The sequence below is a fragment of the Camellia sinensis genome, chromosome 4 (genome assembly GCF_055761805.1).
Source record: "Camellia sinensis isolate YWXY chromosome 4, ASM5576180v1, whole genome shotgun sequence".
Classification (NCBI taxonomy): Eukaryota; Viridiplantae; Streptophyta; class Magnoliopsida; order Ericales; family Theaceae; genus Camellia; species Camellia sinensis.
The window spans coordinates 75,512,103-75,531,161 of NC_138964.1; positions in this window are offsets into that span (position 1 = coordinate 75,512,103).

Consider the following 19,059-nt stretch of genomic DNA (forward strand, 5'->3'; position numbering starts at 1 on the left):
TCATTTGGGGCCGTGTTGATGCATCCTGTACCATTTGTTTGTCGCCGTTTATTTTAATTGTTCTTCCAAATGAAATACAGTTAAGGTTGACCCATGTCATGGTCAACATTTAATGCCTGTAAAATAAAATCGTTGTGATCCGTTTAAGTGTTAGAGTTTCAACATCGATTATGGCTACTACGTTCCGATTTTTACAACGGCGTCCATATACTCCCAGAACAAAATTAAATTTTAGTCGCCACTGGACAACATCCAGTAGATCCGGCGGGGTTGATCTCCTCTGACATAATGATTTTAGAATGTTTTTAGCGCGGCGGCCTCTCCGAATTGTCAAACACACAATTCGTTTATGAATGTGGAATGTATAATTCATATCGACATATAAAGGTTAAGTGCATAGAGTTGGGAGAAAAATTAATTTAAAACGACGTCGCATTGAGGCCATAACTCACTCTCAATGACGTCACTCACTCTCTCAAATGACGCAAGTCACTCTCTAAAAACTTTACTGGTATAAGAGAGTGAGGGAGTGAGTTATATAGGTTCCCAGGAGCTGCCCCCTAATATTACCTGGGACGCTGCCCCCGCACCACGCGTCGTCCGCCGATTGGTTCTCAATTCCATAGTTCGCGGCGTGTTGTCCAGTAGGGGCTCCGCTCCAAGCCCAGATTTGTGGCCAGGATTAGAACATCTAAAAAGGCAAGCGTAAGGGGGAATTTTGAATTTGAAGAGTGTGCCCACTTGGGGCCGTGTTGATGCATGCTGTACCAATTGTTTGTAGTCGTTTATTTTATTTGTTCTTCCAAATGAAATACTGTAAAGGTTGACCCATGTTACGGTCAACATTTTATGTCTATAAAATAAAATCGATGTGATCCACTTAATTGCTGGAGTTTCAACATATATTAAGGCTACTACGTTCCGATTTTCACAACGGCGTCCACATACTCCCAGAACAAAATTAAATTTTAGTCGCCGCTGGACAACATCCAGTCGATCCGGCGGGGTTGATCTCCTCAGACATAATGATTTTAGAATCTTTTTAGCGCAGCGACCTCTCCGAATTGTCAAACACACAATTTGTTTATGAATGGAGAATGTATAATTCATATCGACATATAGTGGTTAAGTGCATGGAGTTGGGAGAATAATTAATTTAAAACGACGTCGCATTGAGGCCATAACTCACTCTCAATGACGTCACTCACTCTCTCGGACGATGTAAGTCACTCTCTAAAAACTTTACGGGTATAAGAGAGTGGGGGAGTGAGTTATATAGGTTCCCAGGAGCGTCCCACTAATATTACCTAAGATGCTCCCCCCCCCCCCACGCCACGTGTCGTCCCCAGATTGGTGCCCCCTTCAGTAATTCGCGGCGGGCTGTTGAGTAGGGCCCCGTTCCCCGCCCAGACCTGCGGCCAGGATTCAAACATCTAAAAAGGCAAGCGTAAGCAGGAATTTTGAATTTAAAGAGTGGGCCCATTTGGGACCGTGTTGATGCATCCCGTACCATTTGTTTGTAGTTGTTTATTTTAATTGTTCTTCCAAATGAAATACTATTAAGGTTGACCCATGTCACGGTCAACATTTTATGCCTATAAAATAAAATCGATGTGATCTATTTAACTGCTGGAGTTTCAACATCGATTATGGCTACTACGTTCCGATTTTCACAACGGCGTCCATATACTCCCAGAACAAAATTAAATTTTAGTCACCGCTGGACAACATCCAGTATATCCGGCGGGGTTGATCTCCTCTGATAAAATGATTTTAGAATGTTTTAAGAATATTTTTAGCGCAGCGGCCTCTCCGAATTGTCAAACACACAATTCGTGTTTGAATGCAGAATGTATAATTCATATCGACATATAAAGGTTAAGTGCATAGAGTTGGGAGAATAATTAATTTAAAACGATGTCGCATTGAAGGCAGAACTCACTCTCAATGATGTCACTCACTCTCTCGAATGACGCAAGTCACTCTCTAAAAACATTACTGGTATAAGAGAGTGAGGGAGTGAGTTATATAGGTTCCCTGGCGAGTCCCACTAATATTACCTGGGACGCTACCCCCGCGCCACGTGTCGTCCCCCGATTGGTGCTCCCTTCCACAATTCGCGGCATGTTGTCCAGTAGGTGCTCCGCTCCGCACCCAGATCTACGGCCAGGATTAAAATATCTAAAAAGGCAAGCGCAAGCGGGAATTTTGAATTTAAAGCGTGGGCCCATTTGGGGTCGTGTTGATACGTCCTGTACCATTTGTTTGTAGCCGTTTATTTCAATTGTTCCTCAAAATGAAATACTGTTAAGGTTGACCCATGTCACAGTCAACATCTTATGCCTTTAAAATAAAATCGATGTGATCCATTTAATTGCTGGAGTTTCAACATCGACTATGGCCACTACATTCCGATTTTCACAACAGCGTCCGTATACTCCTTGAACAAAATTAAATTTTAGCCACCGCTGGACAACATCCAGTAGATCTGGCGGGGTTGATCTCCTCTGACATAATGATTTTAGAATGTTATTAGAATGTTTTTAGCACAGCGGCCTCTCCGAATTGTCAAACACACAATTCGTTTATGAATGCGGAATGTATAATTCATAACGACATATAAAGGTTAGCTGCATAGAGTTGGTTGAATAATTAATTTAAAACGACATCGCATTGAGGCCATAACTCACTCTCAATAACCTCACTCACTCTCCCGGATGACACAAGTCAGTGTCGAACAACTTTACATGTATAAGAGAGTGAGGGAGTGAGTAATATAGGTTCCCAGGAGCATCCCACTAATATTACCTGAGACGCTCCCCCCCCCCCCCCCCGCGCCACGTGTCGTTCCCCGATTGGTGCTCCCTTCCGTAATTCGCGGTGTGTTGTCGAGAAGGGGCTCCGCACCACACCCAGATCTATGGCCAGGATCAAAACATCTAAAAAGGCAAGCGCAAGCGGGAATTTTGAATTTAAAGAGTGGGCCCATTTGGGGCCGTGTTGATGCATCCTATACCATTTGTTTTTAGCCATTTATTTTAATTGTTCTTCCAAATGAAATACTGTTAAGGTTGACCCATGTCACGTTCAACATTTTATGCCTATAAAATAAAATCGACGTGATCTATTTAATTGCGGGAGTGTCAACATAGATTAAGGCTACTACGTTCCGATTTTCACAACGGCGTCCACATACTCCCAGAACAAAATTAAATTTTAGTCGCCGTTGGACAACATCCAGTAGATCCGGCAGGGTTGATCGCCTCTGACAAAATGATTTTAGAATGTTTTTAGAATTTTTTAGCACAACGGCCTCTCCGAATTGTGAAACACACAATTCGTTTATGAATGCGAAATGTATAATTCATATTGACATATAAGGGTTAAGTGCATAGAGTTGGGAGAATAATTAATTTAAAACGACGTCGCATTGAGGGCAGAACTCACTCTCAATGACGTCACTCACACTCTCGAATGACGCAAGTCACTCTCTAAAAACATTACTGGTATAAGAGAGTGAGGGAGTGAGTTATATAGGTTACCTGGCGCGTCCCACTAATATTACCTGGGACGCTCCCCCCGCGCCACGTGTCGTCCCCCGATTGGTGCTCCCTACGACAATTCGCGGCGTGTTGTCCAGTAGGTGCTCCGCTCCGCACCCAGATCTACGGCCAGGATTAAAATATCTAAAAAGGCAAGCGCAAGCGGGAATTTTGAATTTAAAGCGTGGGCCCATTTGGGGCTGTGTTGATACGTCCTGTACCATTTGTTTGTAGCCGTTTATTTCAATTGTTCTTCACAATGAAATACTGTTAAGGTTGACCCATGTCACAGTCAACATTTTATGCCTTTAAAATAAAATCGATGTGATCCATTTAATTGCTGGAGTTTCAACATCGATTATGGCCACTACGTTTCGATTTTCACAACAGCGTCCAAATACTCCCTGAACAAAATTAAATGTTTGTCGCCACAGGACAACATCCAGTATATCCGGCGGGGTTGATCTCCTCTGACATAATGATTTTAGAATGTTTTATGAATATTTTTAGCGCAGCGGCCTCTCGGAATTATCAAACACACAATTCGTTTTTGAATGCAGAATGTATAATTCATATCGACATATAAAGGTTAAGTGCATAGAGTTGGGAGAATAATTAATTTAAAATGACGTCGCATTGAGGGCAGAACTCACTCTCAATGACGTCACTCACTCTCTCGAATGACGCTAGTCACTCTCTAAAAACATTACTGGTATAAGAGAGTGAGGGAGTGAGTTATATAGGTTCCCTGGCGCGTCCCACTAATATTACCTGGGACGCTACCCCCGCGCCACGTGTCGTCCCCCGATTGGTGCTCCCTTCCACAATTCGCGGCGTGTTGTCCAGTAGGTGCTTCGCTCCGCACCCAGATCTACGGCCAGGATTAAAATATCTAAAAAGGCAAGCGCAAAATTTAAAGCGTGGGCCCATTTGGGGCCGTGTTCATACGTCCTGTACCATTTGTTTGTAGCCGTTCATTTCAATTATTCTTCAAAATGAAATACTGTTACGGTTGACCCATGTCACGGTCAACATTTTATGCCTTTAAAATAAAATCGATGTGATCCATTTAATTGCTGGAGTTTCAACATCGATTATGGCCACTACGTTACGATTTTCACAACAGCGTCCATATACTCCCAGAACAAAATTAAATTTTAGTCGCTGCTGGACAACATCCAGTATATCCGACGGGGTTGATCTCCTCTGACATAATGATTTTAGATTATTTTTAGAATGTTCGAAGCGCAGCGGCCTCTCCGAATTGTCAAACACACTATTCGTTTATGAATGCGGAATGTATAATTCATATCGACATATAAAGGTTAAGTGCATAGAGTTGGGAGAATAATTAATTTAAAACGACATCGCATTGAGGGCATAACTCACTCCCAATGGCGTTACTCACTCTCTTAGATGACGCAAGTCACTCTCTAAGAACTATACAGGTATAAAAGAGTGAGGGTGTGAGTTATATAGGTTCCCAGGAGCGTCCCACAAATATTACCTGAGACACTCCGCCCGCGCCAGGTGTCGTCCCCCGATTGGTGCACACTTCCGTAATTCGCGGCGTGTTGTCGAGTAGGGGCTCCGCTCTGCGCCCCGATCTATGGCCAGGATTAAAACATCTAAAAAGGCAAGCGCAAGCGGGAATTTTGAATTTAAAGAGTGGGCCCATTTGGGGCCGCGTTGATGCATCCTATACCATTTGTTTTTAGCCGTTTATTTTAATTCTTCTTCCAAATGAAATACAGTTAAGGTTGACCCATGTCACGTTCAACATTTTATGACTATAAAATAAAATCGATGTGATCCATTTAATTGTTGTAGTTTCAACATAGATCAAGGCTACTACGTTCTGATTTTCACAACGGCGTCTACATACTCCCAGAAAAAAATTAAATTTAGTCGCCGCTGGACAACATCCAGTAGATCCGGCGGGGTCGATCTCCTCTGACATTATGATTTTAGAATGTTATTAGAATGTTTTTAGCGCAGCGGCCCCTCCGAATTGTCAAACACTCAATTCGTTTATGAATGCAGAATGTATAATTCATATCGACATATAAAGGTTAAGTGTATAGGTTCCCAGGAGTGTCCCATTAATATTACCTGGGACGCTCCGCCTGCGCCACGTGTCGTCCCCCGATTGGTTCTCAATTCCGCAATTCGCGGCGTGTTGTCGCGTAGGGGCTCCGGTCCACGCCCCGATCTGCGGCCAGGATTAAAACATCTAAAAAGGCAAGCGTAAGCGGGAATTTTTAATTTAAAGAGTGGGCCCATTTGGGGCCTTGTTGATGCATCCTGTACCATTTGTTTGTAGTCGTTTATTTTAATTGTTCTTCCAAATGAAATACTATTAAGGTTGACCCATGTCACGGTCAACATTTTAAGCCTATAAAATAAAGTCGATGTGATCCATTTAATTGTTGGAGTTTCAACATCGATTATGGCTACTACGTTCCGATTTTCACAACGGCGTCCATATGCACCCAGAACGAAATTGAATTTTAGTAGCCGCTGGACAACATCCAGTAGATCTGGCGGGGTTGATCTCCTATGACGTAATGATTTTAGAATGTTTTTAGCACTGCGGCCTCTCCGAATTGTCAAACACACAATTCGTTTATGAATGCGGAATGTATAATTCATATCGACATATGAAGGTTAATTGCATAGAGTTCAGAGAATAATTAATTCAAAACGACGTCGCATTGAGGCCATAACTCACTCTCAATGACGTCACTCACTCTCTCGGATGACGCAAGTCACTCTCTGAAAACTTCACTCGTATAGGAGAGGGAGTGAGTTATATAGCTTCCCAGGAGCGTCCCATTAATATTACCCGGGACGCTCCCCCCCCCCACGCGCCACGTGTCGTCCCCTGATTGGTTCACACTTCCACAATTCGCGGCGTGTTGTCCAGTAGGGGCTCTGCCCCACGCCCAGATCTGCGGCCAGGATTAAAACATCTAAAAATCCAAGCGTAATCGAGAATTTGGAATTTAAAGAGTGGGCCCATTTGGGGCCGTGTTGATGCATCCTGTACCAATTGTTTGTAGTCGTTTATTTTAATTGTTCTTCCAAATGAAATACTGTTAAGGTTGACCCATGTCATGGCCAACATTTTATGCCTATAAAATAAAATCGATGTGATCCATTCAACATCGATTATGGCTACTACGTTCCGATTTTCACAATGGCGTCCATATACTCCCAGAACAAAATTAAATTTTAGTCGCCGTTGGAGAACAACCAGTAGATCCGGCGGGGTAAATCTCCTCTGACATAATGATTTTATAATGTGTTGGGCGTAGCGGCCTCTCCGAATTGTCAAACACACAATTCGTTTATGAATGCGGAATGTATAATTCATATCGATATATAAAGGTTAAGTGCATAGAGTTTCGGAGAATAATTAATTTAAAAGGACGTCGCATTAAGGCCATAACTCACTCTCTCGGACGATGCAAGTCACTCTCTAAAAACTTTACAGGTATAAGAGAGTGTGGGAGTGGGTTATATAGGTTCCCAGGAGCGTCCCACTAATATTACCCGGGATGCTCCCCTCCGCGCCACATGCCGTCCCAGATTGGTGCTCCCTTCCCCAATTCGCGGCGTGTTGTTAAGTAGGGGCTCCGCTCCGAGCCCAGATCTGCCGCCAGGATTAAAACATCTAAAAAGGCAAGCGCAAGTGGGAATTTTGAATTAAAAGACTGGGCCCATTTGGGGCCCTGTTGATGCGTCCTGTACCATTTGTTTGTAGCCATTTATTTTAATTGTTCCTTGAAATGAAATACAGTTAAGGGTGACCCATGTCACGGTCAACATTTTATGCCTATAAAATAAAATCGATATGATCCATTTAATTGTTGGAGTTTCAACGTCGATTATGGCTACAACGTTCCGATTTTCACAACGGCGTCCATATTCTCCCAGAAAACAATTAAATTTTAGTCGCCGCTGGAAAACATCCAGTAGATCCGGCGGGGTTGATCTCCCCTGACAAAATGATTTTAGAATGTTTTTTGAATGTTTTTCGCGCAGCATCCTCTCCGAATTGTCAAACACACAATTCGTTTATGAATGCAGAATGTATAATTCATATCGACATATAAAGGTTAAGTGCATAGAGTTGGGAAAATAATTAATTTAAAACGACGTCGCATTGAGGCCATAACTCACTCTCAACGACGTCACTCACTCTCTCAGATGACGCAAGTAACTCTTTAACAACTTTACAAGTATAAGAGAGTGAGGGAGTGAGTTATATAGGTTACCAAGAGCGTCCCACTAATATTACCAAGGACGCTCCCCCCCGCGCCACGTGTCGTCCCCCGATTGGTGCTCCCTTCCAAAATTCGTGGCATGTTGTCGAGTAGGGGCTCTGCTCCGCGCCCAGATCTGTGGCCAGGATTAAAACATCTAAATAGGCAAGCGCAAGCCAGAATTTTGAATTTAAAGAGTGGGCCCATTTGGGGCCGTGTTGAAGCATCCTATGCCATTTGTTTGTAGCCATTTATTTTAATTGTTCTTCCAAATGAAATACTGTTAAGGTTGACCCATGTCACGATCAACATTTTATGCCTATAAAATAAAATCGGTGTGATCCATTTAATTGCTAGAGTTTCAACATCGATTATGGCCACTACGTTCCGATTTTCACAACGGCGTCCATATACTCCCAGATCAAAATTAAATTTTAGTCGCCGCTGGACAACAACCAGTAGATCCGGCGGGGTTGATCTCCTCTGACATAATGATTTTACAATGTTTTTGGCATAGCGTCCTCTCTGAATTGTCAAACACACAATTCGTTTATGAATGCGGAATGTATAATTCATATCGATATATAAATTTTAAGTGCATAGAGTTTCGGAGAATAATTAATTTAAAACGACGTCGCATTGAGGCCATAACTCACTCTCAATGACGTCACTCACTCTCTCGGATGACGCAAGTCACTCTCTAAAAACTTTACTGGAATAAGAGAGTGAGGGAGTGAGTTACATAGGTTCCAAGGAGCGTCCCACTAATATTACCAGGGATGCTCCCCCCCGCGCCACATGTCGTCCCCCGATTGGTGCTCCCTTCTGCAATTCGCGGCGTGTTGTCGAGTAGGGGCTCCGCTCTGCGCCCAGATCTGTGGCCAAGATTGAAACATCTAAAAAGGCAAGCGCAAGCGGTAATTTTTAATTTAAAGGCTGGGCGACCGTCCTTAAGACTTGGACGTCATCGTTTGAACACTCGATGATTACCCTTGTTTGTGTTTGTCTTGAGTTCTCGGAGGTTTCGGCTACGCGCCTTACCTCGAGACCTCTCGACTTGTCTGTTTTGTGTCTGGTTTTGCACCAAACGCTTGTTGTTTTGCTTCTGAGGGTGGGAAGTAGGTTGTAGGCCCTCCCCATACCTCACCGGCCATGGCTTGAGGCCACTGGCCTTGTTTCCTTGCCACTGGCCATTGGTTATGGCCGGTCGGCACTATTGATGGTCGGTCGGCATTATGTTTGGTCGGTCGGCCACTGTTTTTGATCAATCGGCCACTTGTCGTAACCGAGACCTTTCTTGAGGGATCTTGACCCTTTTGAACCTTTTTTTAGCTTCTCCAAGAAGCTTGACCCTTTTTTCGCTTCTCCAAGAAGCTTGACCCTTTTTTCGCTTCTCCAAGAAGCTTGAACCTTTTGACCCTTTTTAGCTTCTCCAAGAAGCTTGACCTTTTTTTTTAGCTTCTCCAAGAAGCTTGAACCTCTTAACCCCTTTGCCTAGCTTCTCCAAGAAACTTGGCCATTTTGCTCCAAGCTTCTAAGAGAAGCTTTGCCCCATTGGTTTCTCTATATAAGGAGAGCCTCTCCTTCCATTTTAGGGGTTAGAAAAATCAAATATATATGATATATATATCACTCCCTCTCTATATCTCCCTCTCTCTACATTTGTGTGGGTTAGAGGGTGCAAAAGGGTCTTGTTCTTGGCCTATTGCACACCACTTCCTAACCACACACTTCCATCATCACTTGGAGGTTCTTGGAGCTTGTTTTCAGAGGTTGAGGGTTGCATTTTTGTGTCTAAAGGCTGCTGGTTCTTGCTGGTCTTCAAAGGTAACACATTTTCCCTCTTTATTCCCCGTTTTTGCACACCCTTTTAGCCTGTCTTTATTGCGGATTTGGGCTTTGTGTATAACATAAAAAAGTTCTGTTTTTTTTTTGTTTAAGATACTTCATTATGGTCACTTTTGCGTTTGGGGTCGTTTACCCCCTCTTAGGCCTTGTTTGGCCCCATTTTGTGCTATTTTTGGTGAGCTTCGGGACCACCTTGTTTGGGCCTCCTCACCACTGAAATCTTGAGGGATTTCAGTGGTGTGGATGGTGGTTTAAGGTCCTAAGAAGGAGAGGGGTGACCCTCTCCCTTGTTGCCTTGTTTGTTGCCCTTTTTGGCCTTCCAAAGGGGCTCTTATTTGCATGCTTTCAAGTCTTGTTTCAAGCATTTTTCAGTGGGTTTTAGGACCCCCATAAGCCATTTCCATAGTTGGTTTGGTCTTGTTGAATGTCCTTATTGCATGTGTAGAGTAACCCTCTTGCTGGCCTTTCAAAGGAACACCCCATTCTAGCGTGTGTGGACCTTGTTTCCATGGGTTTTTGGGGCTTATTTGACATACCATGTTACTGTTTTGGGCTGGTTTGGTGACCTTTCTTGTGCTTCATATACATGTAGTGTAAACCATGTTTACTAGCCTATGTTGCATGTTGTTTTGGCCCTTCATGTTTGCACTTTTTGGCCATGCCTTGAACTGATTTCATGCATGTTTTGGGCTGCCTTAGCACTGTTTTCATGCCTCATGGTCGAATAATTCTTGTTATGCATGCTTGTAGTGCAATGCCCATGCCTAGCTTTGAGTTTTGAAGCTTCTTGCATGCTTAAATGGTAGTGTTTTCATGTTTTGGGGTCATTTTGGAGTCATTTGGTATGCCATTTCAGATCTGGAACATGCACCATTGTATGCCATATTTCCTCCTTGCCATGCTTTGGTAGAATTGCATTTTTGTGCCTTAAGCTTGGTTAATGCCTTGCGCATGCATTCCATGTATTTTGTTGCCTTACTTGCATCATTGTGGCCACTGTTTTGGACCTAGTAGAGAACTGTCCAAATTAGTTTAAGACCATCCCTTTGGCATGTTGTTGCATGCTATACATGTTTGTATGTTTAGGTACTTAGTCTATTAACATGTTGTATGTTTAGTGCCATTGCATTTGGCATGCTTCTTATGTTGAGTTGCTTTGCATATTTACATGTGTTATGCCTTTCATGCTGTTGCATGTGTGTCATTAACATTGATGTTATATGCCTTGCGTGCTTACTTGTTTAGTTCATGGCCCATTGCACATGGTTTTGTTGTTTGCATGATCATGTTGCACACTTCGCTCACATGCCTAGGTTGCATTGCATTGGCATGCATACTTTGCCTCTTGAATTGAGTATGATAGAGGTTGAGTTCATTGTTTGTTTATGCGCATTTCATTCCACATTGAAATTGCACACTTTGGTTCTTTGGGCCATCACACATTGAAATGCGCGATTGGTGATCCGAGAATCAAGTACCATGCTCCTTTGAGCAATAAACATGATAAGGAGTGTGGTTGGTGCAGACATTGCTTGAAATGCATTGCCATGCCATGTTTTTCCCTCTGCTGCTGTCAAAACAGATTCTGCAGGAAGATTTGGCCGACCGGCCATATGCAGTGCCGACCGGCCATCCATCCGTGGCCGATATCTCAATCGGAGGCCGGTAGTCATTCTCCATGGCCGGTGGCAAATCCCCTTAGCCAGTGATGTTCTGAAGCATTCAGAGAAGCAACCCTGGGACTTGTGCAGTCTTCAGAGGAGGATAACACTCAAAGTGGAGGCAACTTGTGCGTGGCTGTGACTTTCCGAGCGGAACCGTGCATACATTGCATGGGGCCCTCTTCCCAAGGCTGTTTACTATTTTCCTAGATTAGTTAATTTGCTTAACTAGTTAACGGACTGTAATAATTTGTTAGCTCGTAGTTAATTAATTGTATTATTCTTTTGGTCCCTCCGAGCGAGGGCGAATTTGTAATAAGTGTGGGTGCGTGTGTGCATGTCTTCCAATCCCCACTTCTTTCTCCCTTTTACTTACATGCTTTCGATGGTTAGTGTTAGGGCATATTTAATTTAGCATACCTTATGCTATGCATGCGTGCATCCATACATTTGTCTTGCATGTAGCGGGCTCAGCGCATCATACTAACTGCATTGTACTTCAATTCCAAGTTGAATACGTGTTAGTTGTATCATCATCATATGCCATCTTAGAATAGCCGAGCCTGTCTAGATTGCATCTTTGCATGCGTTGCACTAGCCATTTTTAACATGAACTAGGATCGTGCATGTGATTACTAACTAGTCTCTGTTTTGGCTTGGAGTACTTAGTAAGTTTTATGCTTTAGCATCTCGCATGAGTGTGAATGTTAACATGACAGTATGCTTGCCATGCGGCTATATGTTTACATGATATTACTACTTGAATGCCTATGGATGGAGGTTGAATTTCCTAAATTGTAATAATGCATTAAAAACTGTGAGTTTTAAGCCCACTAGATAGTGGCAAAACCATCTTTTCTAAAAGCCCACTCGAGGGCGGCAAAACCTGCATTTTAGCCTACTTGCGAGTAGCAAATCATTTTCAAAACAAACATGAAATGTTTTGTTCCAATTTAGGTGATTTGGTCTATACTTGTTTACTGTGCGCATAACATAGTAATTCTAGGCTAATAAATGGGATAAGAACACATAATGCTTTCAAAACAAGATATCACGGTTAGTAGAGGCCGATCTTTGATCGGGCGAGAGGGGGTGCTCATAGCTGACCTTCCCCAATCGTACCCAAGTTCCCGAGCCGAGGTAACTTTGGTGATGACAGACACGTGGCCTTTGGCACCGAGTCAGGGTTTCCTAAATCCCCCCATAAAAAATATTTAGGTGGCGACTCTGTATCTGGCAAAGCAGTCCATGTTTGGCACTTCTTTGAAAATCTGTTTTCTCAAAACGATTTGCCAGATTTGGACTCTTTGGTTCAGATTAAGAACCGTGACACAAATCGAGTCCGAACTGTAGCGAGGCCCATGGGCACGTCTACAGGGTCGTGTTGAGCCGTCCTGTACCATTTGTTTGTAGCCGTTTATTTTAATTGTTCTTCCAAATGAAATACATTTAAGGGTGACCCATGTCACGGTCAACATTTTATGCCTATAAAATAAAATCGATGTGATCCATTTAATTGTTGGAGTTTCAACATCGATTATGGCTACTACGTTCCGATTTTCACAACGGCATCCATATACTCCCAGAACAAAATTAAATTTTAGTCGCCGCTGGACAACATCCAGTAGATCCGGAGGCGTTGATCTCCCCTGACAAAATGATTTTAGAATGTTTTTAGCGCAGCGGCCTCTCCGAATTGTCAAACACACAATTCGTTTATGAATGCGGCATGTATAATTCATTTCGACATATAAAGGTTAAGTGCATAGAGTTGGGAGAAAAATTAATTTAAAACGACGTCGCATTGAGGTCATAACTCACTCTCAATGACGTCACTCACTCTCTCGGATGACGCAAGTCACTCTTTAACAACTTTACAGGAATAAGAGAGTGAGGGAGTGAGTTATATAGGTTCCTAGGAGCGTCCCACTAATATTACCAAGGACGCTCCGCCCGCGCCATGTGTCGTCCCCCGATTGGTGCTCCTATCCGCAAATCGCGGCGTGTTGTCGAGTAGGGGCTACGCTTCGCGCCCAGATCTGCGGCCAGGATTAAAACATCTAAAAAGGCAAGCGTAAGCGGGAATTTTGAATTTAAAGAGTGGGCCCATTGGGGGCCCTGTTAATTCATCCTGTACCATTTTTTTTTAGTTGTTTATTTTAATTGTTCTTCCAAATGAAATACAGTTAAGGTTGACCCATGTCACGGTCAGCATTTTATGCCTATAAAATAAAATCGTTGTGATCCATTTAATTGCTGGAGTTTTAACATAGATTAAGGCTACTACGTTCCGATTTTCACAACGGTGTCCATATACTCGCAGAACAAAATTAAATTTTAGTCACCATTGGACAACATTCAGTAGATCCGGCGGGGTTGATCACCTTTGACATAATGATTTTAGAATGTTTTTAGCGCAGCGGCCTCTTCGAATTGTCAAACACACAATTCGTTTATGAATGCGGAATGTATAATTCATATCGATATATAAGCGTTAAGTGCATAGAATTGGCAGAATAATTAATTTAAAACGACGTCGCATTGAGGCCATAACTCACTCTCAATGACGTCACTCACTCTCTCGGATCACGTAAGTCACTCTCTAAAAGCTTTACTGGTATAAGAAAGTGAGGGAGTGAGTTATATAGGTTCCCAGGAGCGTCCCACTAATATTACCTAGGACGCTCCCCCCCGCGCCACGTGTCGTCCCCCGATTGGTGCTCCCTTCCGCAATTCGCGGCGTGTTGTCGAGTATATGCTCCGCTCCGCGCCCAGATTTGCGGCCAGGATTAAAACATCAAAAATGGCAAGCCCAAGCGGGAATCTAGAATTTAAAGAGTGGGCCCATTTGGGGCCGTGTTGATGCGTCCTGTACCGTTTGTTTGTAGCCTTTTATTTTAACTGTTCGTCCAAATGAAATACAGCTAAGGTTGACCCATGTTACGGTCAACATTTTATGCCTATAAATTAAAATGGATGTGATCCATTTAATTGCTGGAGTTTCAACTTCGATTATGGCTACTACGTTCCGATTTTCACCACGGTGTCCATATACTCCCAGAACAAAATTAAATTTTAGTCGCCGCTGGACAACATCCAGTAGATCCGGCGGCGTTGATCACCTTGGACATAATGATTTTAGATTGTTTTTGGAATGTTTTTAGCGCAACGGCCTCTCCGAATTGTCAAACACACAATTCGTTTATGAATGCGGAATGTATAATTTATATCGACATATATAGGTTAAGTGCAAAGAGTTGGGAGAATAATTAACTTAAAACGATGTCGCATTGAGGCCATAACTCACTCTCAATGACGTCACTCACTCTCTCGGATGACGCAAGTCACTCTCTAAAAGCTTTACTGGTATAAGAGAGTGAGGGAGTGAGTTATATAGGTTCCCAGGAGCGTCCCACAAATATTACCTCGGACGCTCCTCCCGCGCCATGTGTCGTCCCCCGATTGGTGCTCCCTTCCGCAATTCGCGGCGTGCTGTCGAGTAGGGGCTGCGCTCCGCGCCTAGATCTATGGCCATGATTAAAACATCTAAAAAGGCAAGCGTAAGCGGGAATTTTGAATTTAAAGAGTCGGCCCATTTGGGGCCCTGTTGATGCATCCTGCACCATTTGTTTTTATTTGTTTATTTTAATTGTTCTTCCAAATGAAATACTGTTAAGGTTGACCCATGCCACGGTCAACATTTTACGCCTATAAAATAAAATCGATATGATCCATTGAATTGCTGGAGTTTCAGCATAGATTAAGGCTACTACGTTCCAATTTTCACAACGGCGTCCATATACTCCCAGAACAAAATTAAATTTTAGTCGCCATTGGATAACGTTCTGTAGATCCGGCGGGGTTGATCCCCTCTGATATAATGATTTTAGAATGTTTTTAGCGCAGCGGCCACTCCGAATTGTCAAACACACAATTCGTTTATGAATGCGGAATGTATAATTCATATCGACATATAAAGGATAAGTGCATAGAGTTTCGAAGAATAATGAATTTAAAACAAAGTCGCATTGAGGCCATAACTCACTCTCAATGACGTCACTCACTCTCTCGGATGATGCAAGTCACTCTCTAAAAACTTTACTGGTATAAGTGAGTGAGGGAGTGAGTTATGTAGGTTCCCAGGAGCGTCCCACTAATAATACCTAGGACGCTCCCCTCGCGTCACGTGTCGTCCCACGATTGGTGCTCCTTTTCGCAATTCGCGGCGTGTTGTCGAGTAGGTGCTCCGCTCCGCGTCTAGATCTGCGGCCTGGATTAAAACATCTAAAAAGGCAAGCGCAAGCGGGAATTTTGAATTTAAAGAGTGGGCCCATTTGGGGCCGTGTTGATGCGTGCTATACCATTTGTTTGTAGCCATTTATTTTAATTGTTCTTCCAAATGAAATACAGTTAAGGTTGACCCATGTCACGGTCAACATTTTATGCCTATAAAATAAAATCGATGTGATCCACTTAATTGCTGGAGTTTCAACATAGATTAAGGCTACTACGTTCCGATTTTCACAACGGCGTCCATATACTCCCAAAACAAAATTAAATTTTAGTCGCCATTGGACAACATCCAGTAGATCCGGCGGGGTTGATCTCCACTAACATAATGATTTTAGAATGTTTTTAGCGCAGCGGCCCCTTCGAATTGTCAAATACACAATTCATTTATGAATGCGGAATGTCAAATTCATATTGATATATAAGGGTTAAGTGCATAGAATTGGGAGAATAATTAATTTAAAACGACGTCGCATTGAGGCCCTAACTCACTCTCTCGGATGACGTACGTCACTCTCTAAAAACTTTACTGGTATAAGAGAGTGATGGAGTGAGTTATATAGGCTACCAGGAGTGTCCCACTAATATTACCTAGGACGCTTCCCCCCGCGCCATGTTTCGTCCCCCGATTGGTGCTCCCTTCCGCAATTCGCGGCGTGTTGTCGAGTAGGTGGTTCTCTCTGCGCCCAGATCTACGGCCAGGATTAAAACATCAGAAAAGGCCAGCGCAAGCGGGAGTTTTGACTTTAAAGAGTGGGCCCATTTGGGGCCGTGTTGGTGCATCCCGTACCGTTTGTTTGCAGCCTTTTATTTTAATTGTTCTTCCAACTGAAATACAGTTAAGGTTGACCCATGTTACAGTCAACATTTTACGCCTACAAAATAAAATGGATGTGATCCATTTAATTGCTGGAGTTTCAACATCGATTATGGCTACTACGTTCCGATTTCCAAAACGGCGTCCACATACTCCCAGAACAAAATTAAATTTTAGTCGCCGCTGGACAACATCCAGTAGATCCAGCGCGGTTGATCTCCTTGGACATAAGGATTTTAAAACGTTTTTAGAAGGTTTTTAGCGCAGCGGCCTCTCCGAATTGGCAAACACATAATTCGTTTATGAATGCAAAATGCATAATTCATATCGATATAAAAGGGTTAAGTGCATAGAATTTGGAGAATAATTAATTTAAAACGGCGTCGCATTGTGGCCATATCTCACACTCAACGATGTCACTCACTCTCTCGGATGACGTAAGTCACTCTCTAAAAACTTTACAGGTATAAGAGAATGAGGGATCGAGTTATATAGGTTCCCAAGAGCGTCCCACTAATATTACCTGGGACGCTCCCCCCCCCCCAGCGCCACGTGTCGTCCCCCGATTGGTGCTACCTTCCACAATACGTGGCGTGTTGTCGAGTAGGTGCTCCGCTTCGCGCCCAGATCAGCTGCCAGGATTAAAACATCGAAAAAGGCAAGCGCCAGTGGGAATTTTGAATTTAAAGAGTGGGCCCATTTGGGGCCGTGTTGATACGTCCTGTACTGTTTGTTTATAGCCGTTTATTTTAATTGTTCTTCCAAATGAAATATAGTTATGGTTGACCCATGTCACGGTCAACATTTTATGCCTATAAAATAAAATGGATGTGATCCATTTAATTGCTGGAGTTTCAACATCGATTATGGCTACTACGTTCCGATTTTCACAACGGCGTCCATATACTCCCAGAACAAAATTAAATTTTAGTCGCCATTGGACAACATCCAGTAGATCCGGCGGGGTTGATCTCCTCTAACATAAAGATTTTAGAATGGTTTTAGCGCAGAGACCTCTCCGAATTGTCAAACACACAATTCGTTTATGAATGCGGAATGTATAATTCATATCGATATATAAAGGTTAAGTGCATAGAATTTGGAGAATAATTAATTTAAAACGACGTCGCATTGCGGCCATAACTCACTCTCAATGACGTCACTCACTCTCTCGGATGACGAAAGTCACTCTTGAAAAACTTTACTGATATAAGAGAGTGAGGGAGTGAGTTATTTAGGTTCATGGAGCGTCCCACTTATATTACCTCGGACGCTCCTCCCGCGCCACATGTCGTCCCCCGATTGGTGATCCCTTCCACAATTCGCTGCGTGTTGTCGAGTAAGGGCTCCGCTCCACGCCGTGATCTGCAACAAGGATTAAAACATCTAAAAAGGCAAGCGTAAGCGGTAATTTTGAATTTAAAGGGTGGGCCCATTTAGGGCCGTGTTGATGCATCCTGTACCATTTGTTTTTAGTTGTTTATTTTAATTATTCTTCCAAATGATATACTGTTAAGGTTGGCCCATGTCATGGTCAACATTTTACGCCTATAAAATAAAATCGATATGATCCATTTAATTGCTGGAGTTTCAACATAGATTAAGGCTACTACGTTCCGATTTTCACAACGGCGTCCATATACTCCCAGGACAAAATTAAATTTTAGTCGCCATTGGACAACATCCAGTAGATCCGGCAGGGTTGATCTCCTCTGACATAATGATTTTAGAATGTTTTAAGAATGTTTTTAGCGCAGCGGCCACTCCGAATTGTCAAACACACAATTCGTTTTTGAATGCGGAAGGTATAATTCATATCGACATATAAAGGTTAAGTGCATAAAGTTGGGAGAGTAATTAATTTAAAATGACGTCGCATTGAGGCCATAACTCACTCTCAATGACGTCACTCACTCTCACGGATGACACAAATCACTCTCTAAAAACTTTACTGGTATAAGAGAGTGAGGGAGTCAGTTATATAGGTTCCCAGGAGCATCCCACTAATATTACCTGGGACGCACCCCCCGCGCCATGTGTCGTCCCCCGACTGGTGCTCCCTTTCACAATTCGCGGCGTGTTGCCGAATAGGGGCTCCGCTCCATGCCGAGATCTGCGGCCAGGATTAAAACATCTAAAAAGGCAAGCGTTAGCGGGAATTTTTAATTTAAAGAGTGGGCCCATTTGGGGCCGTGCTGATGCATTCTGTACCATTTGTTCTTAGTTGTTTATTTTAGTTGTTCTTCCAAATGAAATACTGTTAAGGTTGACCCCTGTCACGGTCAACATTTTACGCCTATAAAATAAAATCGATGTGATCCATTTAATTGCAGGAGTTTCAACATAGATTACGGCTACAACGTTCCGATTTTCACAACGGCGTCCATGTGGTCCCAGAACAAAATTAAATTATAGTCGCCATTGGACAACATCCAGTAGATCCAGCTGGATTGATCTCCTCTGACATAATGATTTTAGAATGTTTTTAGCACAACGACCTCTCCGAATTGTCAAACACACAATTTGTTTATGAATGCGGAATGTATAATTCATATCGATATATAAAGGTTAAGTGCATAGAATTCGGAGAATAATTAATTTAAAACGACGTCGCATTGAGGCCATAACTCACT